The sequence below is a fragment of the Anabrus simplex genome, chromosome 3, assembly GCF_040414725.1.
Source record: "Anabrus simplex isolate iqAnaSimp1 chromosome 3, ASM4041472v1, whole genome shotgun sequence".
NCBI lineage: Eukaryota > Metazoa > Arthropoda > Insecta > Orthoptera > Tettigoniidae > Anabrus > Anabrus simplex.
In genome coordinates, this window is record NC_090267.1 from 329,606,563 (window position 1) to 329,630,303 (window position 23,741).

Genomic DNA, 23,741 nt, shown 5'->3' on the forward strand with positions numbered 1-23,741 from the left:
ATTCTAGGTGTAAGGCTCATTTCTAAAGATAATAGGCAACTTGATATATTTGGAGTGTACAGATCGGGAAAGGGTAGCACTGATGTGGATTCGGAATTATTTGATAGGATAGTAAGCTATGTGGGAAATGACATGGAAAGAAATGTGATTGTAGCGGAAGATCTGAATTTGCCAGATGTAAATTGGGAGGGAAATGCGAACGACAGGAAGCATGACCAACAAATGGCAAATAAGTTAATATGGGAAGGACAGCTGATTCCGAAAGTGATGGAACCAACCAGAGGGAAAAATATCCTGGATGTCGTGCTGATAAAACCAGATGAGCTCTATAGGGAAACTGAAGTAATAGATGGTATTAGTGATCATGAAGCTGTTTTTGTGGTAGTTAAAAATAAATGCGATAGAAAGGAAGGTCTTAAAAGTAGGACTGTTAGGCAGTACCATATGGCTGATAAAGCAGGTATGAGGCAGTTTCTAAAAAGTAACTATGATCAGTGGAAAACGGTAAATAAAAATGTAAACAGACTCTGGGATGGGTTTAAAGAAATTGTTGAGGAATGCGAAAACAGGTTTGTACCTTTAAGGGTGGTAAGGAATGGTAAAGACCCACCTTATTATAATAGAGAAATAAAGAGACTAAGAAGGAGGTGCAGACTGGAAAGAAATAGAGTTAGAAATGGCTGTGGAAGTAAGGAGAAATTGAAGGAACTTATTAGAAAATTGAATCTAGCAAAGAAGGCAGCTAAGGATAACATGATGGCAAGCATAATTGGCAGTCATACAAATTTTAGTGAAAAATGGAAGGGTATGTATAGGTATTTTAAGGCAGAAACAGGTTCCAAGAAGGACATTCCAGGAATAATTAATGAACAAGGGGAGTGTGTATGTGAGGATCTTCAAAAGGCAGAAGAATTCAGTCAGCAGTATGTAAAGATTGTTGGTGACAAGGAAAATGTCGAGATAGAGGAGGAGACTAAGGCCAATGAAGTATTAAAATTTACATATGATAACAATGACATTTACAATAAGATACAAAAGTTGAAAACTAGAAAAGTGGCTGGAATTGATCAGATTTCTGGGGATATACTAAAGACAATGGGTTGGAATGTAGTACCATATCTGAAGTACTTATTTGATTATTGTTTGGTCGAAGGAGCTATACCAGATGAATGGAGAGTTGCTATAGTAGCCCCTGTGTATAAAGGAAAGGGTGATAGACATAAAGCTGAAAATTACAGGCCAGTAAGTTTGACGTGCATTGTATGTAAGCTTTGGGAAGGCATTCTTTCTGATTATATTAGACATGTTTGTGAAATTAATAACTGGTTCGATAGAAGGCAATTCGGTTTTAGGAAAGGTTATTCCACTGAAGCTCAACTTGTAGGATTCCAGCAAGATATAGCAGATATCTTTGATTCTGGAGGTCAAATGGACTGTATCGCGATTGACATGTCTAAAGCATTTGATAGGGTGGATCATGGGAGACTACTGGCAAAAATGAGTGCAACTGGACTAGACAAAAGAGTGACTGAATGGTTGCTATATTTCTAGAAAATAGGTCTCAGAGAGTTAGAGTAGGTGAAGCTTTGTCTGACCCTGTAATAGTTGAGAGGGGAGTTCCTCAGGGCAGTGTTATCGGACCTTTATGTTTTCTTATATATATAAATGATATGAGTAAAGGAGTGGAATCGGAGGTAAGGCTTTTCGCGGATGATGTTATTCTCTATAGAGTGATAAATAAGTTACAAGATTGTGAGCAACTGCAACGTGACCTCGAAAATGTTGTGAGATGGACAGCAGGCAATGGTATGTTGATAAACGGGGCTAAAAGTCAGGTTGTGAGTTTCACAAATAGGAAAAGTCCTCTCAGTTTTAATTACTGTGTTGATTGGGTGAAAGTTCCTTTTGGGGATCATTGTAAGTATCTAGGTGTTAATATAAGGAAAGATCTTCACTGGGGTAATCACATAAATGGGATTGTAAATAAAGGGTACCGATCTCTACACATGGTTATGAGGGTGTTTAGGGGTTGTAGTAAGGATGTAAAGAAGAGTGCATACAAGTCTCTGGTAAGACCCCAACTAGAGTATGGTTCCAGTGTATGGGACCCTCACCAGGATTACCTGATTCAAGAACTGTAAAAAATCCAAAGAAAAGCAGCTCGATTTGTTCTGGGTGATTTCCGACAAAAGAGTAGCGTTACAAAAATGTTGCAATGTTTGGGTTGGGAAGAATTGAGCGAAAGAAGAAGAGCTGCTCGACTAAGTGGTATGTTCCGAGCTGTCAGCGGAGAGATGGTGTGGAATGACATTAGTAGACGAATAGGTTTGAATGGCGTTTATAAAAGTAGGAAAGATCACGATATGAAGATAAAGTTGGAATTCAAGAGGACAAACTGGGGCAAATATTCATTTATAGGAAGGGGAGTTAGGGATTGGAATAACTTACCAAGGGAGATGTTCAATAAATTTCCAATTTCTTTGAAATCATTTAGGAAAAGGCTAGGAAAGCAACAGACAGGGAATCTGCCACCTGGGCGACTGCCCTAAATGCAGATCAGTATTGATTGATTGATACGGGGTGGATTTCTATGACCTAAAAATGTATGAAATATGTATGCATTTATGACCTAAAAAAAAAAAAAAAAAAAAAGGCCACAAAGGAATACTTATGGTGATGAAGGTTGTACTGCCTCTGAAATACTGGATGAAAGAAATGGAAAGGAAGTCAACTTATCTGAATATGTAAAAAAAATTTGCAGAGGAAAGTATATCGACTGTGCACGAGCAATACCTTGTATCCCGCAATGCTCTTCCAATCTATTATCCTCCTTAAGACTGGTCATGCTTTCCAGCTACACATGGATATGCAGTCCATCAGAACAACGTTCAATTTATTCATTTTCCTGTGCTAATGAGTACAGGAAAATGAACCTTAAATGTATTATACTGTAGGAGTGCATAAATACTTCATGAAAATATACATTCCTACAGTATGGAACAATAAGGTTCATTTTCCTCTACATAGTGGCATAGGAAAATGAACGCAACAAAAATTGTCCTGGTGGACTACATATCTATGTGTGGCTGGGAAGCGTGATCAGTATTAAGGTAAATAATGGATAGGAAGAACATTGTGGGATACAAAGTACTGCTTGCGCACCATCAATATTGTTTGGAGATATCATGTTTAGATCAATAATTAACAAGGGAAGTATGTAGGTCGAGTCATAAGTCATGGCAACTAATTTTTTTCTCGTGAACAGGGGACAATCAACAAATTGTTAAACAAATTAATTTAAAACACCACCTAATCGATACTTTATTTCTTGCCTTTTGGCAGAATTATAAAAACATTATCGTATACAGGACATGTTTCGACCACTTAGTGTTCATCTTCAGCTGTCTTTAAACAGCTTAGATGAAACAATTTGATTAGTAAGTACATTAAAATCTTAAATTACTTTCCCATGGGAACTTATAACTATTGCTTAGAGCACTTGAATTTTTTTTTTTGGGGGGGGGAAGCGGGGATTTTAGTGATATGGTGTGTTAAAAGGTACTTAAATTACAATTTGCGTCTACAGTAATATTAAAAATCTTATTTTCTAATTGAACATATTTAAAAATCTTAAAACATCTGTAATTAGGCACTTTTTGTAAAAACACTAAATTAATTTGTTTAACAATTTGTTGATTGAATTCATTGATACAGTCATGAAGTGGACAGCTTGCAAACAGGAGACAACACGGAAAATCTAAGATATGCATTTGGAAATGTACGGTATGAACTTGCGTATGATGCCACTAGATGGTGTATGTAAACAAGAGTGTGGATCTAAGCGTGCCCCCAAGTTCAGTGTGTGAGTGAGAGCATCACAAAATGAAAGTCAACAAGCAGGAGCAACGATCATATATTAAAATAGCAGTTCTCCACAGCAGAAATGCACGCCAATGCCATGCAGAGCTGCAGGAAACATTAGGTGTGCATGCCATGCCCTACAGAACAGTGATGAGGTGGGTGGAGACGTTCATACGGAGTAGGGTATCAACTGGCGATTTGCCTCGCCCAAGCCGTCCAGTGTCCATGGACAAAGATGTAGGGATAATGGTCTGTAACCAGGTTTGTAACCAGTGGAGACCTGTCCTTTGTACGTAGTCTTGTGTATTTGCTCTCTATACCATAATAAAACAATGTTTACCAATGGCCTGTGTTCTATCACTTTCCTACGAGAATCTTCTGCAGTCAGAATTTGTCTTCAGGCACTCTGCATAAGTACATGCCCTATATTTACAAATGCATATCTTAGATCTTCTGTGTTGTCTCCTGTTCATGAGAAAAAAAATAGTTGCCATGACTTATGACTTGACCCTCGTATATATGTGATGATTTACAGAAGGCAGAAGTATGTAAAGATAGTTGGATATAAGGATAATGTCCAGATAGAGGAGCTGTGTAATACTAGCAAAGTACTGAAATTCACCTATGAAAATTAAGATGTTTATAAAAAGAAACACTGAAAAGTTGATAACTAGAAAAGTTTTGTAGCTAGAATTGATAAATTTCTGGGAATATTTTAAAGGCTATAGGTTGATATAGTACCATTTTGACCACTAGTGATGATTAGGGGTGGCGAGGGAGGGGGGCTGTTCCCCCCGCCCCCAACTTTGTGGAGAAAACGTTGCATTTTTATTCTATTTTAGCCAGCTGAAACTAGGAATTATTTTAAAAAAAAGCAATTTGTACCAGCCCTGTTGTCTTATCAGCTCTTTCCTTTATTTTCTTAAATTATTAGCAAAATTATTGGCGGAAATAAACACAAAATGTTGTTTCTTGCGGCTAACCGATTTGTATAGTGCCACAGCAAGTAGTGGAGAATTTGCAATTACTGTGATGAAGGGTATCAGGGATACTATTTTTCCCCGCCAAGGTCATGGTCACTGAGGTACGATTCACCCACTTATCGTGCGCATTCGTCAGTCTGTCAGTCTCTTTAGTGTCTGTTAGTTTCTTAGTGTGAAGTCAAATACCAAATGATTTTTAATTGTATTATCACGCCTTTCTTTTTTAAAATTGTAATACATGTGTAATATTGTTCCTTTGGTGAAATTTTTATTGAATCAAAATCTCAAAAACTATTATTACTGCACTTAAGTTGGTAAACTGTTACCTCTCTGTCAAAATTTACTCAGAGAGCATAAAGAAACTTACCATTTTGAAGCTTTTTTTTTTTTTTTTTTTTTTTCCAGATTTGAGTTATGTACCCCCGGCCAATCCGCTGCTGTAACCCACAAACCCCGGTACTTTTTGTTGTCTGTTCATTTTTTACCCCTCCCACTTCTAATTCCCCATTGCTGCTACTGATTTTGACTATTGTTTGCATAAAGGAGCTATACCAAATGAATGGGGAATTGCTATAATAAGCAATGTGTACAAAGGAAGGGTGATAAACATAAAGCCAATGATTACAGAGCAGTCAGCTTGAAATGTGTTGTGTATAAGCTCTGGGAAAGCGTTCTTTCCAAATATATTAAACATGTTGGAAAAATTAGTAATTGGTTTGAGAGAAGGCAGTTTGAGTTTAAGAAATGTTATTCCAGTGAGGCTTAACTCTAGGATTCCAACAAGATATAACAGATATTTTAGATTTACAAAGTCCAATGGACTGTATTGATAGTGACCTATCCAAGGTCGCTGATGCAAGACTTGACAAAAATGAGGGCTATTGGACTAGACAAAAAAAAAAGTGACTGAATTGGTGTCTAAATTTCTAGAAAACAGAACTCAGAGAAATAGAGCGATTAAAGCATTACCTGATTCTGTAATGATTAGTGGGAGGGACTACAAGCCAGTACAATTCGACCTTTGTGTTTTCTTATATACTGGAACATATAAATGTTATGAGTAAAGACCTGTCCTTTTGCAGATGATGTTATATTGAGGGCCCGGACTTTTAAAAAATGCATATGCACATATGCAAGTGCATATTTTGAAAGTTAGTGCATATACAGACATATTTTTCTCTTATGTGTGATTGATTATCTAAGATTTCTGAACAAAATGAAAAATTTAATGAAATCTGTGTGTATATTTTTCTCCTATGTATGATCAATTATCTAAGGTTTCTGAACAAAATGAAAAATTTAATGAAATCTGCATGTTGCACATCACTTGGCAACACGCGAAACCTTCCCTGATCAAGAAAAGTGCTTTCAGTGTGACAATATGAGTAGGTAGATGGATAATGACGTTTCTCACAACAGCAATTTCCTTCTTTCTGACATTCCTTCCTCCTTCTCCTTGCAGTAGCCTTCCAAGGTTTGCTTAAACTAGTGCGTTCATCTGTTAACTTGCTCTTCGCCTATTGCAGTGTTTTACCAGATGAAACAGCAAAAATGCCTAAAGTCTTTGCCAGAAGAATGTTCCGAGCACTCAGTGCCAGTGTACAAGTATTGCCCAGTTACATCCGTCGATGTAGAACGATAATTTTCAGCATATAAATTACTTCTGTCCGACAAAAGAATGTCATTGACTCCTGAAAACATTGAAAAACTGTTGAAACTTACTGCCATGCATCATTTTATAAGGAATGAAACTTGTTTATTAATTTAACACCGAGTTAAATTTAAATAATTTGTTTGGTAATTGCAATATTTTTTATTTTTGCGCATATTTTCAACATTTTTATGCATATGTGCATGCATATTTTTGGAGTTTTTAGTGCATATGAATCCGGGCCCTAGTTATTTTGTAGAGAGTAATAAGTAAGTTACAGAATTGTGAACAACTGCAAAAAGACCTCTACCTGCACAGCAATGGTATGATTGTCAACGGGGTGAAAAGTCAGGTTGTAAGTTTCACCAAGTGGAGAACACCTCTTAGTTATAACCACTGTATTGATCGGGTGGAAGTAACTCCCGGCAATCACTGTAAGTACCTAGGTGTTAATTTAAGGAAGGATCATCATTGAGGTAATTTTGATGGTATTTAGGGGTTGTAGTAAGGATGTAAAGGGGAGTGTGTATAGGTCACTGGCAAGACCCCAATTCCAGCATATGGTATCCTCACCAGGATTACTTGATTCAAGAACTGGAAAAGATTCTAAGAAAAGCAGCGCAATTTGTTCTGGGTGATTTCTGACAAACAAATACCATTATTAAAATGTTGCAAACTTGGGCTGAGAAGACTTTGGAATAAGGAGATGAACAGCTTGACTAGGCAGAATATTCCAAGCTGCCAGAGGAGAGATGGCTTTGGAATTACATTAATAGACAAATAAGCTCGAGTGGATTTTTTAAAGTAGGAAAAATCGTAATATGATGATGAAGTTTGAATTCACAAGGATAAATTGGGGCAAAACTCTGTTATAGGAAGAGGAATTAGGGAATGGAATAATTTACCAAGGGAATTGTTCAATAAATTTCCAAGTTCTTTTAAAATTTGAGAAAAGGCTAGGTAAACAACCGATAAGAGAATCTCCCACCAGGGTGACAGCCCTAATGGAGGTAAGTGGCATCTATCTATCTATCTATCTATCTATCTATCTATCTATCTATCTATCTCAATCAATCAATCAATCAATACTGATCTGCATTTAGGACAGTCGCCCAGGTCGCAGATTCCCTATCTGTTGCTTTCCTAGCCTTTTCCTAAATGATTTCAAAGAAATTGGAAATTTATTGAACATCCCCCTTGATAAGTTCTTCCAATCCCTAACTCCCCTTCCTATAAATTAATATTTGCTCCAGTTCGTCCTCTTGAATTCCAACTTTATCTTCATATTGTGATCTTTCCTACTTTTAAAGACACCACTCAAACTTATTACTAAAGTCATTCCATGCAATCTCCCTGCTGATAGCTCGGAACATACCACTTAGTTGAGCAGCTTGTCTTCTTTCTCCCAATTCTTCCCAGTCCAAACTTTGCAACATTTTTGTAACGCTACTCTTTTGTCAGAAATCACCCAGAACAAATCGGGCTGCTTTTCTTTGGATTTTTTCCAGTTCTTGAATCAGGAAACATACTCTAGTTGGGGTCTTACCAGAGACTTATATGCCTTCTCCTTTACATCCTTACTACAACCCCTAAACACCCTCATAACCATGTGCAAAGATCTATACCCTTTATTTGCAATCCCATTTATGTGATTACCCCAATGAAGATCTTTCCTTATATTAATACCTAGATACTTACAATGATCTCCAAAAGGAACTTTCACCCCATCAACGCAGTAATTAAAACTCAGAGGACTTTTCCTATTTGTGAAACTCACAACCTGACTTTTAACCCCATTTATCAACATACCATTGCCTGCTGTCAATCTCACAACATTATCAAGGTCACGTTGCAGTTGCTCACAATCTTGTAACTTATTTATTACTCTATACAGAATAACATCATCCACAAAAATCCTTACCTCTGATTCCACTCCTTTAGTCATATCATTTATATATATATATAAGAAAACAAAGGTCCAATAGTACTGCCTTGAGGAATTCCCCTCTTAATTATTACAGGGTCAGATAAAGCTTCACCTACTCTAATTCTCTGAGATCTTTCTAGAAATATAGCAACCCATTCAGTCACTCTTTTGTCTAGTCCGATTGCACTCATTTTTGCCAGTAGTCTCTCATGATCCACCCTATCAAATGCTTTAGACAGGTCAATCGATCTATCTATCTATCTATCTATCTATATGTCTTCTTTTGCTATTGTCATGACACATTACTATGGCCCGGATCCATTTCTGGTGAGATATAGTGTCTTCTGTTATAGGATAGAACAAAATTTATTACTGCCATTCATCTGTCTCAGTCCCATCCTTAGCTTTGACAATATTCCTTACTCAGCCTAGTGGCCGAGTCAGTAATGTGCCGGTCGCCTGTGGTATTGGTAGTGTAGTGGTTTGAATCCAACCGTATACAATTTTCTTTTCAACTACTGTACAGATCGTGCCTCATTCTAATGTAAGGGTGGGGGGACGACGACAATATTTATCCACAGCTACCAGGTCACATCCCAACACTTATTCACTCACGGTGTATTCCAAAGAAGAGTACTTTGATATGTTGCTAATTTATAGAGAAACAAAGCAAAACGCATTTGAGTCGCAGCGATGTATCACGAGCGGTTTTCTGAAAGAAGACTACCGACTACGAATAAGTTTCAAAAGCTTGAACGAAGATTGCAGTCTACTGGGACACTGAAAGAGTTCCTCCTGTTAAGAGATGCTCCTATAACGTCTGGTCCAAATAAAGAGGATATTTTGGTCGCAGTCCAGTATAATCCTCCTTAGTACATGGACACTTGCATGACGGACCAATATCACACGGTCGCCTGTTATGCGGCAATTGCATATCAATACTTTTCGTCCATACCGTCTGCAGTTACACCGGCAGCTCCACGGATGTGATTTCGATGCTCGAGTATAATTCTGTCAACGGGCATTACGCGGTGTGACTTTTTGTCGAGAATCCTGTTTTGAGATAAATCACAATTTGCAGCAATGGCACTGTGGATCAGCACAATACCCTACAATGCACTACGGGAGCGCGGCTGATTTCCACTAGGAACGACAGGACGCATTTCAAGTGCAATGTCTGGGCAACTACTGTATCTAGTCGGACCATATTTCTTCGACGGCCTTCTGACGGGAGCGCGTTACTTACATTTCTTTCAAAAAGAAGACGCGTCTCTGCGCGGCCGATTACGAATGTGGTTTCAACAGAATCCACCTCACGGATCAGTACCGGTAGTCGTTCTGAAGCATCTTCATGAGTTTTCGATCATTTTAAAGCCTCTTATGTTAACAGTTGGTGAAAGGACTTTTTTCGAACCAAGCGTGGCTACGCTGTTTGACCACGTAGCTGTGGAGCTTGCATTCGGGAGACAGTGCGTTCGAACCTCACTGTCGACAGCTCCGAGGATGGTTTTCCGTAGTTTTCCATTTTCACGCCTTAATTAAGGCCATGGTCGCTTTCTCACCAGCCCTTACTCTTTCCTAATACATCGTCGTCATAAGACCTGTCTGTGTCGATGAGACATATATATATCGTGCAACAATTATCTTAAATATTGTCTCTTTGATTTTGTTTTTGATACTTTTAGAACTCACTGAGAAGAATCAAATGATACCTTACACGATGAGTTACCACGCCGCAGTCTAGTGATACATTGTTAGCCGCGCGGCACGGCGATCTTAGTATATCAACACAGCGGCGCTGCAGTAGTAGTCGATGATGCCATACTGAGGTCAGACTTTTTGCTGGGAACTTTCGTCCTTCCTCTTTATAATTAAATATTGAACGCAGTCGTCGAAAGTGTCGTCTAGTAATTATTTCGATTGTAAAATGTTCATGCTTTTGTAAGGCTGACCGGTGCAGGTACAATTTCAAAACTATAGAATTATTTTCGACAAACAGGACTTTGGCAACCTTAGCAGGTAAACTTTCGTTAGTCGGAATTAGTGTGATAGTTTTCAATATTTAATAAGTTATTGCATGTACTGCCTTCAGGTCCGTTGTAGCGATTCAGACGTCGACTTGTATACCGCCTCCCCATTTTCAGAAGCCTCGCTCGCAATTCAGTCTGAATTATTTCCTCATTATCAAGCCTCGTAACTGGTTCATTCAGCAGAGTTCTAGAAACAGGGTGAACTACCTCCTCTACAACTCAGCGAAACGTTAGGTACACTTCCTGAACAAACACCGAGTGGATTCTTGTCAAAATGTGTACACCTCGTCCCGTGCTGTGGTGTGGCCGTTGTAATACAATATTTCCTGTCTTGCTCATTGTCCAACGCACACCTTACTAATAAAATGGCGTCGTTCAATTTGGTTAGAAATAAGACAACCAGCGCTTAGGGCCATTTGTAGTGAATATTATAATTTAAACTGAGAGCCTCCGCTGCTCAGGCAGCAGCGCGCCGGCCTCTCACCGCTGAGTTCCGTAGTTCAAATCCCGGTCACTCCATGTGAGATTTGTGCTGGGCAAAGCTGAGGCGGGACAGGTTTTTCTCCGGGTACTCCGGTTTTCCCTGTCATATTTCATTCCAGCTACACTCTCCAGTATCATTTCATCTGTCATTCATTAATCATTGCCCCAGAGGAGTGCGACAGGTTTCGGCAGCCGGCACAATTCCTATCCTCACCGCTAGATGGGGGGCTTCATTCCTGACCCGGTCGAATTTTTAAACTAAAGCATAGAAGTGCTCCTTTTTATATTGGCAAAGTGTTCATTCCTTTCGGTCGTGTTTGCACATGGGACGAATTTTCAGCTGATCACATTTCGTATCAGGAAGTGTACTCCTACTTGTCATTTAGATAGCCTCTAGCGTTTAAATGATGCTCATACTCAGTGATGAAAAAAGAAAAGAAAGTAATTGATCTGAATTACAGTTGTCGAGAATAACTGAAATTTACCAAATATCATATCCGGCTCCAAGGCTACGTGGTCAGAGCGCTGGCCTTTGGTCACAGGGGTCCCGGGTTCGATTCCCGGCAGGGTCGGGAATTGTAACCAGTAACCACCATTGGTTAGTTCCCCTGGCACGGGGGCTGGGTGTATGTGTGCTCTTCGCCATTTCATCCTCAATACGATGTGCAGGTCACCTACGGGAGTCAAATCAAGAGACCTACACCTGGTGAGCCGAACATTTCCTCTGATACTCCCGGCACTAAAAGTCATTATGCCATTTCCATTTCACGAAATATCATAATATATCGCTTTATTTGAGTAAAAACATTATTGATATACAGTAATTACTCTGGAAAACTACAAACAGGACAAGATTTCCGTCATAATGTCTCTTTGAAAACGTTCACCTTGCTGAAAATGTAGGCATAAGTTCAATCAAAACCGAAATACTTCCTGCTTAAAAATGTTCAAGAGGCAGCAAAATTTGTCGAAATTCATTTTATCGTTCATTCTATTACTTTGTGAAATAATAATAATAATAATAATAATAATAATAATAATAATAATAATAATAATAATACCCTTCTTCTCGTCCCCCTTCCCAACATGATAATACAGAACTTCGTGCTTCCTACCCTCTTCCCTTCATTTCCACTTTTATTTAAATTTAATTATTATTGAATCTAATCACAAGCAAATCTCATAATCTGATCTATACACAACCTCACTTACGGTTCTCATTATTCTGAAGCGATGATGAATAATTAAGGAGTGTTCTGAAATGAAGGCCAGTCATATGGTCTAGGAGTAGTGAGCCTGAATCATATCCTGGGTTCGATTCCCGACCACATCAGGAATGTTTACATGGATGTGAAGGCTGGTACGAGGTCCACTCAGCCTACATAAGAACAATTAATTGAGGATCGATTTGATGCTGAGTTAGCGGACATGGCCTAGAAGAGCAAGAATTGCGGCAGAGATGATTCGTTGCACTGACTTCGCGCCACTTCGCAATCGGCTGGCCTCCGGGTTGAGCAGCGACTCTTTTTGGAATTAAATTGATCGAGAAACTAAATATCCTGGAAAAGGTCTCCCCGAATTTCGCTTTGTCCTGGATATCGATCGCATGCTAAAAGTAGATAGGTGGACGGAATATAATATATCACATAAAGTGCGGTAAAAGGCCAGAGTCTATCTTAGCTGCAGACAGCCTCAACTTGTTTTTATTTTCCGCGCTCTCCTTTACAAGCCGTGGTGGCCTGTCAATAGAGCGCGCCCCACTATTGGGGAATGATTGAGGCTATGACGTACGAGTTGTGTTTGCTCGCTGGCCTCAAAAACGAGGCTCTCTCAAGTGGAACAAGGGGGAAGGCCAAGGTAGGAGGATAAGGGTAGGTCAATGTCCTTGCAAGGGTACGACCGTAACGGGATCATCAACTAAACAAGGAGGTCATCCCCGCCCCCACGGTACTGTTTGTGATAACGGAAAGAACCATTTTACAACTAGAAGTTGGAAGTGGATGACTCCAAAGTAGGTAGGCTACCGATCGAGACATAGAGCCCTCTAAACATCAAAGACTTAGGTAGTTCTGAACATAGTGTAGGCTACAGTAAAACTCCTCGTGGGTTGAACCAGGAAGCAGGGATTTTGCAACCCACCGCCCCCAGTTGAATTCGCGTAAATAAAAGATCAAACTAAAGTGCTTTTAATGTTGCTTGAAATTATTCTGTAGTGTATCATTTTGCGGATTTGTTTCACGTCCACGCTGTCATATTAATATTAAACTGTCAGTTAAAACAAGACGCTAATTAAATATAAAACTGTTATTTATTTGAACTTACTACACAATCCGTAATTTTAACATATACCGTACTGTACTCGTAAATACGAAACTAACCGCTTTGGTCGAAAGACAATCACGCACTGAGGGCTGAATGAGATATTTACAACGGTGAAGGAGCCAAAGGATGGCTTAAATTGTAACAATGAAATTTAAAGTTTAAACATTATCTGGAATAAATTTAGTATTTAGCCTATAAATGGATGACGTGGCGCTGTATTAGCTTCGTACCAGCGGCGTACCCACAATGTTCGTGTTTAGTGCGTAAAAACACAGCCATCTCCGTACAGGCCATGAAGGACCTTGGAGAAGTGGAAGGTAAAGGCTTCCACTTTCTGTAACCTTAGCACTAAGTAGAATAGAGAGGTTAGCTCTACGCCCAGCCATCTTTGCTCCCAGGAATTAACCTGGTTCTCACTTTATGTGTAGGCTGAGTGAATTCAGGAGTGGAAATCTCGTTTCTTGAATATCTCGACTTCCTGGCGGGGAATCGAACCCACATCCTTCCGGTGAACCGCCTCGGCTAGGTAGTCCCTGTTTAGAGCGTAAGGCTATGCAAATTATAATCCTCTTTTGGTTGGCTTTTTACTCAATTTCTTGAGGTCAGTACTTCGTGTGGATTTGTCCAGTTCTATGGCCGGATGCCCCTTCTGACTCTAACCTTATGGGGAGTATGTAATCACTATTGAGCGTTTCTGTCATGGTTGGTAGTGTGTCGTTCTGTGTGTAGATGTAGATGTAGATGAAGAGATGCGTATTAAGACTAACACAAACATAAGTGTCCCCGGGCTAGAGGAATGAACCATGCAGTTAAAATCTGAGAACCCTCTGAATTGAAAGGCCACTATGCGGGCCTTTCAGCCAAGCGGGAAACCGGCTAATTGCATTTTTTCCTCTGGAAGGCTCAACAGGAATGATTCTTCACGTAGACCAAAGATGAATAATTAAACCGTTTAATCGAAACAGACTTTCAACGTATTAGGTCATGTCACGTACATGTCGTACGTGTTGAAGAGATGTTAAGTACAGAACAAAAATGGCCAGCCGGACACCAGTGGGATCCGAACCCACAACGGGCGACTTAAATGCACTCTACAGTGTGCTAGCAACAGTGCCAGAGCTGTCGCTCAGATCCTTTCAAACAGAATAGCTCAATTGGTAGAGCAACCGACGCGAAATCGGGAGGTTGTGGGTTCGGATCCCACTGGTGTCCGGCTGGCCCTTTTTGTTCTGTACTTAACATCCCTTCAACACGTACGACATGTACGTAACACGACCTAATACGTTGAAAGTCTGTTTCGATTACAATGCGGTCGTGAAAATTCAATATTCATTAAACCGTTTAAATCGTTATAAGAGAGAACGACGTCGTTACAAGTTATATCGGACTAGAAGGGATGAGGAGCCGAGCGTCCTCTCAACACAGGGGGGAGGGGGAGGGGGGGAGTGCGCAAGTGGCAGTGTCACTGGTTTCTTAGCACGGTAGCCAGGGTTCGTATGGAGTCGTTTCTTAGCACGGTAGCCGGGGTTCTTATGGAGTCAATGTAAAACTGGATGTCCAGGGGTTGAGATCACGATATCAACAGTTTCGTAAAACTACAAGATTTATTGTTTACACGGAACAAGGCGCGTATCTTAACCCTTGAAACCCCACCTGTAGCCTGAATATGGTTTTCCGTGGTTTCTCGTTTTCATATCAGGCAAATGCATAAGCTGTAAGGCTGGTTGGATCCTTAACAGCTCTGCCATCAGCTATCATAGATGGCCTAGGCATCACTGGAGAGGCGTGCTAGGGAAATGAGGAGTGATGTAGTTTCCCGTTGCTTTCCTCACCGAGCCAGAAGTTGCTATTACATATCAGTCTGCCAGGCCTACTGAAATGCATGCATCAACCAACCCTATGAGCAACATTTTTACACTATTCATAGCAGGGACTGGCTGCATAAGGAATGGCATTATTAGCATCATTCATACCTCAGTCACTTTCATATTGTCAAGACTGAGACAGGTCGATGAAAGTAACAAAATTGCTCTAGCCTGTATCAGAAGACATAGTGCACTGTAAAAACTAGGTCCCGCCAGCAAAGGCATCTCCGTGTGGTACACCACTAAAATTGAAGTCTTGCAACATGTGTGTTGCTACAGTTACCGTAGGTGCGGATGTAAGAATACTAAATTCAAAGATTCAGTGAAGCAACGATCAATATAAATATAATTATACTGGCTATTGGTTTAATGTCGCACTAGCACACTAAAGGATTTCGGCGATGCCAAGGATGAGAAAGGGCTAGAATTAGGAAGGAAGCAGCCGTGGCCTTAGGTACAGCCCCAGTATTTGCCTGTGTGGAAATGGAAAGCCATCTCCAGGGCTGCCGACGATGGGATTCGAACCCACTATCTTCTGAATGCAAGATCACAGCTACGTGGCCGTAACCGCATGGCCAGCTCGTTCTGTCAACGATAAAATAAAAAAACCGACAAAATCTCTCTCCATAGACCGGGAAAGAAAAAATCCTATATAATGAGACTGGATTGGAAAGAGGAAAGATGGTGGGCCAACAAGTTGAAATATGTCCTACACGTAGGTTTCATTCCCATCCTGTGTACGTTCAATATTACCGCAATTTTACGGTGTCAATGTTTTGATCGCAATCAGCAGGTTAAATCATCATTAAATCCGAGTCTATGTCAAGTGAAGAATGAGCCTATTATGCACGAACGGTTTCCTTTAATGTGCTTTAGCACCGTGCCATTAACTATGTAGCCATGAATAAATACAATAGGCAGTAAAAGTTTGATGGTGTATTTTCGGTCTTCGAGAACAACTCGTTAGATCCAAGCCACTGTTTGAACATCAGGAAAGTAAAAATTCTTGCTGGTTGAAAGTCAGCAATGTTGATATACAAGAAACTGGAGCGTTTCTAAACTCTCACAATGCAGTACTGGTTACTGAGAAACAGTAACTGAAAATCATATCATAAATATGTTTATCTTCATTACCATTGCTGCTGATTTTAAGAGGCCTCATATTACCGGAGTTTTGGCCTGAAAAGAGGTTCTTGCAGCTTGTAGCCAGTAGCGTAGCCAGGATCGGCTGTTGGAAGGGGGGGGGGGGGGGAGGAGGAGGGTGTTATAGTTACAAAATGATGATAGAATACAATTAAGGTGCTTGTGCGTGTATGACGCGCGCATGCATGAGTGTCATTATTAGGACATTGATACGAGTGAATTATGTTGACATTCAGATTTCAGTACACTATAAAATCTTACATTAATATACAGAACAAGAACAAGGTTAACAGTTTAACATTTCCGTGGTTTTCCATTTTCACACCAGGCAAATGCTGGGGCTGTACCTTAATTAAGGCCACGGCGGCTTCCTTCCCATTCCTAGGTATTTCCTGTCCCATCGTCGCCATAAGACCTATCTGTGTCGGTGCGACGCAAAAAACAGTTTATAACAGCGAATTGTATGTTCAGTTTACAATCTAAAATCCACTTTAGAGGCTTCTTACAAAATAGATTCAATATATCTGTTGGTTCTACTATTATGTCTCTGAATGTTTGTTTGGTTTATTGTTAGTTTCTGTTTATTTTCTTTTTGTAAAACTTCAATGAGGGTTAACCCTTCAGTACAACCCCCACCCCCGGCTACGCCCCTGCTTGTAGCTGTAAGTAGTCGTTAAAATCGTCCGCCTGTTGCTATTTCTTGAGAGAGGAGTATTTTTGCGCCTGTCTCTTGGAAAATGTTGGTCATGGCAACATATAGCTTCCACCAGTCTCAGCCTCATTTATGGCTGTGACAGCATGGAAGCTGCTGAGGTATGAGTGTCGCTAATTAGAGCACGACCTGCGAGTGTGGATGTTATAATATGAACTACTCATCGTCCTGCAATAGCACTTTCTAACCCAGTGAGGAAAGCAATGGCAAACTACCTAATACTAATTGCTAGCCTGGTGCAGCCCTTGTAAGGCAGGCCCTCCGACGAGGTTTGGCAGCATCTGCCATGTAGGGCAAACTGCATGAAACTGTGGCGGAGGATAGTGTTTTGTGTCATGTACGAGTTGCAGGAATGTTGGGAACGGCACAGATACCCATTTCCCGAGCCAAGGATATTAACTATTTAGGATTAAAATCCCCGACCCGGTCGGGAATCGAAACCGGAGTCCTCTGAATGCTGACCATTCAGCCAAGGACCCAAACTGCCTCGCACGCCTCATTAAGGCGCCGCCATTAGTTCTTACGGTTTCCCTATACTTGCATAACATTTATGGTGCTATCTGAGGATTCAACGAGCCTCCGTACGGAAGATTTAATATACTGTTGATATCGAGTGGAATCCGAACCATAGGGACGTGAATTTCATTTAAAAAAATTACACGCATTGGCAGGGATTCAATTAAACAACAAATCCCATGACGCTGCAGATTACTAGGTGACGATTGGTCAGCGCAACGAATCATCCTTGGTTTTCTAGACCAGGATCGCTATCTCACCGTCAGATAAATATCTAATAATTGTTCTCACGTAGTCTGAGCGGACCTCGAACAAGCCCTATGATCCAGATCAAAATCCCTGATCTCGCCGGCAATCGAATCCAGGGCCTCGCTACCCCTACCCCTACCCCTACTACGAGATCCATTATCGAGAATTTTCTGCTGGCCTATAAAAAGAGTGACGCTGCAGGAGTGCGAATTAGATGTGAAACACCGGGCTGAGTGGCTCAGACGGTTAAGGCGCTGGCCTTCTGACCCCAATTTGGCAGGTTGGATCCTGGCTCAGTCCGGTGGTATTTGAAGGCGCTCAAATACGTCAGCCTCGTCTCGGTAGATTTACTGGTACCTAAGAGAACTCCTGCGGGACAAAACCGTAAAAGTAGTTAGTGGGACGTAAAGCAAATAACATTATTATTATTATTATTATTATTATTATTATTATTATTATTATTATTATTATTATTATTATTATATGTGAAACAGCGAATCAGGAGCAGGTCGTTAGGAAGCGCGCAACGCGGAGTGAGACCATTCTGACCACGCGAAGTGCGGCGTGTGAGTTCAGTTGTAGAAGTGACCTACTCTGGGGATGACAGTGCGCTGTGAGAGATCGTCTTGGAGAGCAGGATGTCGGACAAGTTAACTAGTACTGTAACTTCAGAGCACTTCTAATAACTGTAAATGGTAAGCAAAACGAACTGAACATAGTAAGCCAAAGCAGTCACCTCCATGCAGGCCATGAAGGAAAAGGCTACCACTGTCCGTAACCTCGGCACCTCATGGGGTAGAGTGGGTTAGCTCTACGGCCGGCCGCCTTTGCCTCCAGAAATTAACCTGGTCCCGGTACTCATTTTTGGTGCTGGCTGAATGAACCTGAGGGCCATGTGCAGCTCCGGAAGTCGAAATCTCGATTAGTTTTAATCAACGAGCTAGATTATAGAGTGGGTAACACTAGGTCGTGTTGTGAGATGGACGGCGGGCAATGGTATGATGATAAACGGGGTTAAAAGTCAGATTGTGAGTTTCACAAATAGGAAAAGTCCTCTCAGTTTTAATTACTGTGTTGATGGGGTAAGAGTTCCCTTTGGGGATCATTGTAAGTACCGAAGTGTTAATATAAGAAAAGACCTTCATTGGGGTAATCACATAAATATGATTGTTAATAAAGGGTACGGATCTCTGCACATGGTTATGAGGGTATTTAGGGGTTGCAGTAAGGATGTAAAGGAGAGGGCATATAAGTCTCTGGTAAGACCCCAACTAGAGTATGGTTCCAGTGTATGGGACCCTCACCAGGATTACTTGATTCAAGAACTGGAAAAAATCCAAAAGCAGCTCGATTTGTTCTGGGTGATTTCCGACAAAAGAGTAGCGTTACAAAAATATTGCAAAGTTTGGGCTGGGAAGATTTGGGAGAAAGGAGACCAGCTGCTCGATTAAGTGGTATGTTCCGAGCTGTCAGTGGAGAGATGGCGTGGGAGGACATCAGTAGACGAATAAGTTTGAGTGGTGTCTTTAAAAGTAGGAAAGATCACAATATGAAGATAAAGTTGAAATTCAAGAGGACAAATTGGGGGCAAATATTCTTTTATAGGAAGGGAAGTTAGGGATTGGAATAACTTACCAAGGGAAATGTTCGATAGTTTTCCAATTTCTTTGCGATCATTTAAGAAAAGGCTAGGGAAACAACAGATAGGGAATCTGCCACCTGAGTGACTGTCCTAAATGCAGATCAGTAGTGATTGATTGATTGATTGATTGATTGATTGAGGACCGAGCTCGATAGCTGCAGTCGCTTAAGTGCGGCCAGTATCCAGTATTCGGGAGAAAGTAGGATCGAACCCCACTGCCGGCAGCCCTGAAAATGGTTTTTCCGTGGTTTCCCATTTTCACACCAGGCTGTACCTTAATTAAGGCCACGGCCGCTTCCTTCCCACTCCTAGCCCTGCCCTGTCCCATCGTCGCCATAAGACCTATCTGTACCGGTGCGACGTAAAGCAACTAGCAAAGCCAAAGATTGACTGAGGGCTATATACACAGGTCAGGACACGTACAAGTAGCCGCCATATTGGGACCAAGTCTGGGCGTTCTCCCACAGTATTTCCGTGGTGGATACAGGCGAGTTTCGGATTTAAAAATGGATTTAAGAACAAATAAGCTGTTAAAATTAGTTCTTTGCCTTTGATTACATGTAATTAATAGTTTTACCATAACCTGCGAATTGTGAAATAATGTTAATGTATAGGCTATATTTTGTCATCTATAAGCACTCAGTTTTCATATATTGTGAGCAGTTGCAATGGCATTAAGAACAGACTATATGCCAAAATTATCATCAAGTTTTCAGCCAGTAGGCCTAATTTAGGGCACCTAAGCATGAACAAAGTAATATAATGATCAAAGAAGTGTGAAGGTTAACATTAAATAATTTCATACAGGCTAAGGCCTAACACATTAGGCCTATTATAATCAATATTAAAGACAGCAATTTAGGCTACATTTCTAGTAACAGGAATAAACGCGTATATTAGAGAACTGCCTTCGTAGTTATGTAATTAACGGTTTATGTAATTAACTGCCGTCCTCGGGGTCGGGGTTCAATTCCTGGTACTGCGGGAAATTTAAGAATGGTATGTGGTCGAAATGGTACATGCAGTTCACATCTATTGTGGGTGTGCCTGAAAAAAGAAAGAGCTGCACCGCCACGGGATGACGACACGAATATTTACTGTTATAATTTTATTACAATTTGCTTTACGTCGCACCGACACAGATAGGTCTTATGGCGACTATAGGAGAGGGAAGAGCTAGGAGAGGGAAGGAAACGACCGTGGCCTTAATTAAGGAACATCCCCAACTTTTGTCTGGTGTGAAAAAGGGGATGCACGGAAAACCATCAGCTGCCGACAGTGCGGTTCGAACCTACTATGTCCCGAATGCCAACTGATAATTACGTGACCCAAGACCCGCAGCCGCTTGCTCGGGGATATAAATTTTATAGCCTACAATAATAATAATAATAATAATAATAATAATAATAATAATAATAATAATAATAAGTTGGATAGGTTATGCAAATTTTACCTTATTTATTTCTTGATCCGTTTGCCGTCCGGTGTTGGTTTTCCCCTCGGACTCAGCAAGGGATCCCACCTCTACCGCCTCAAAGTTAGTATCCTCGAGCGTGAGACTTTGGGTCGGGGGATAAAACAGGGGAGGAGGGCCAGTACCTTGCTCAGGTGGCCTCACCTGCTATGCTGAACAGGGGCCTTGTCGGGGGATGGGAAGATTGGAAAGGGTAGACAAGGAAGAGAAAAGCGGCCGTGGTGTTAAGTTAGGTACCAACCCGGCATTTGCCCGGAGAAGAAGTGGAAAACCACTTCGAGGATGGCTGAGGCGGGAATCGAACACCCTTTTTACTCAGTTGACCTCCTGAGGCTGAATGGACTCCGTTCCAGTTCTCGTACCATTTTTCAAATTTCATGGAAGAACCGGAAATCGATCCCGGGCCTCCAGGGGTGGCAGCTAATCACACTAACCACTACACCACTAACGTAAATATATTTAAACTTGGAGATTATTTATTTTTATCTAGCAGTGGTTATACCAACCTCACACAGCTCCGAAAGTTCTGTGGGCTCTCACTTATGACACTGGCAATTTTGAACCCATTTTGCCCTCGTGTTCTTATCTTTCGGGAATCTAAATAACCTAGTCCCTCTACGTGTGTGGCATGCAATTGCATAAATTGTAGAGAAAACACGAAGGATATATCATATTTCAAATAAGTTCTTTTTTTTACTAACATACACAGTTTTGGGCGATTAGCAAAATTACGCTGCCGGTGTAGCACAATCCGGCACGTGTAGAGTAGCCCTACTTTTATTGTCTTGTAGGAACTGACCGAACAGCCAAACATGCTAAACGGTATCCTGCCTGACTGAGTGGCTCAGACGGTAGAGTGCTGGCTTTCTGAGCCCAAGTTGGCATGTTTGGTATTTGAAGGTGCTCAAATAAGTCACCCTTGTGTCAGTAGGTTTATCGACCCGTAAAGGAACTCTAGAGGGACAAAACTCCGGCACCTCAGCTTCTCCGAAAACTGTACAAAGTAGTCGGTAGGACGAAAAACCAATAACACTCTTTATTATTAAATGGTACCCTACGGAGCACAGTTCCCCGGCATTTTGAAAATAAAAAAAATAGAGAATAAAATGGAATGGCTTTTAGTGCCGGGAGTGTCCGAGGACATGTTCAATTTTCCAGATGCAGGTCTTTTGATTTGACACCCGTAGGCGACCTGCGCGCTGTGATGAGGATGAAATTATGAAGACGACACATAGGCCTACACCCAGCCCCCGTGCCAGCGAAATTAACCAATGATGGTTAAAATTCCCGACCCTGGCGGGAATCGAACCCGGGACCCCTCCGACCACGCTAACCATTTAGCTATGAAGCCGAACCATATATAGAAAACAACGATGATACAAGACCCTTACTGTCCAACGCCATACCTAGTGTTTTGAATTTCCTAGTCACCTCATCCCCTCTGCCAACGATACGGAGTAATACGAGGACTTTCAGTCCTACATCACCTACTACTTAGCGAGTTGGCTACGTGGTTTGCGGCATATAGCTCTTAGCTTGCATTCGGGACATAGTGAGTTCGAATTCCACTACCGACAGCTTTAATAGCTGGTTTTCCGGGTTCCCATTTTTACATCAGGCAAATACGGGGGCTGCTTGCTGTGCCTTAATTAATGCCACTGTAATTTCTTTCGCAGTCCTAGCCTTGTCCTATCACATCGTAGCGATAAGACGTGTCTGAGTGGGTGCAACAAAAGGCAAATAAAAAAGAAATCGCATTACCATAATCTTCGTCCAAAAATATCGAAGTGAACTATTGAAAAGTAAACTTACATGATTTAAGATCATTAACACAAGGACTGTCCTCTTTTTCAACAGTTATTTCCCACTGTTTATCCTACAACTTCTTGTTCTGATTTATTATTATTATTATTATTATTATTATTATTATTATTATTATTATTAAGGGATACTTTATTACACCATTGTTCATTCAAAACTTGTACTCCACGGCTCTAGAATGCTGATTTTTCGTGAATTATTATTAGTTTTACGTCCTACTAACTACTTTTTCGGATACGCCGAGGTGCCAGAATGTTGTCCCGCAGGAGTTCTTTTACGTGCCAGTAAAACTACTGACAATACTGACGGATTTGAGCACCTTCAAATGCCATCGGACTGAGCGAGGATCGAACCTGCCAAGTTGCTTGATGTCTGGCTCCTCGGCTGAATGATCAGCGTGTTGGCCTTCCGTTCACAGGGTCCCGGATTCGACCGAGTTGACAGTTGACAGTTAATTCCTCTGGATCGGCGACTGGATTAACCTTCTTCATCTACACACAACAGAACATGCTACAAACCACCACAGAAACACGCAAGAGTAAATGCATCACTCCACCTAGGGTTGGCGTCGTCAGGAAGGGCATCCGGCCTTAATATTAGGCTGAATCCATACAAAATGCCAAATCCAGGTAAATGGGAAGAGACCAGGATTTATTATTATTAAAGTGATATGAATTATTTCTCGGTGTGGTTGTATTATTTTGTTCAAGTATTATGTTCTATATTTTCATTCTCTGTAAGTACGGCTAAATGTGTTTAATGTATTGTGATTTCTTTTGTAATTACTGAAAATGCGTTAATTTTCTTTTTTTATACAATATGTAAGTATGTAGCCAGTATCTTGTATTTTTAATGTACTTTTAAAAAGACAATATGCACCTTTGAGTGCTTCCCTAATTAAGAAAACTGTGAAACGGTATTAAGTACCACAGCCTCTGTACTTTCATCATCACTACGCCCACTTGATTTGATCGCTTACAATATGGCGGACGCGGCGTTCAAGTAGATTCAACTATGGCGGCCCAATAGCCCCTCTATAGTACTCTTTCTAGCTCGTTGGTT

At 40.9% G+C, this 23,741-nt stretch overlaps 1 protein-coding gene across 1 annotated transcript in view; it reads right to left on the reverse strand.

The window, feature by feature from the left end:
• Positions 1 to 23,741, reverse strand: part of LOC136866323 (transforming growth factor-beta-induced protein ig-h3) — a 105,497-nt gene that overhangs the window by 37,971 nt on the left and 43,785 nt on the right. The gene's annotated exons all lie outside the window — the stretch shown is intronic.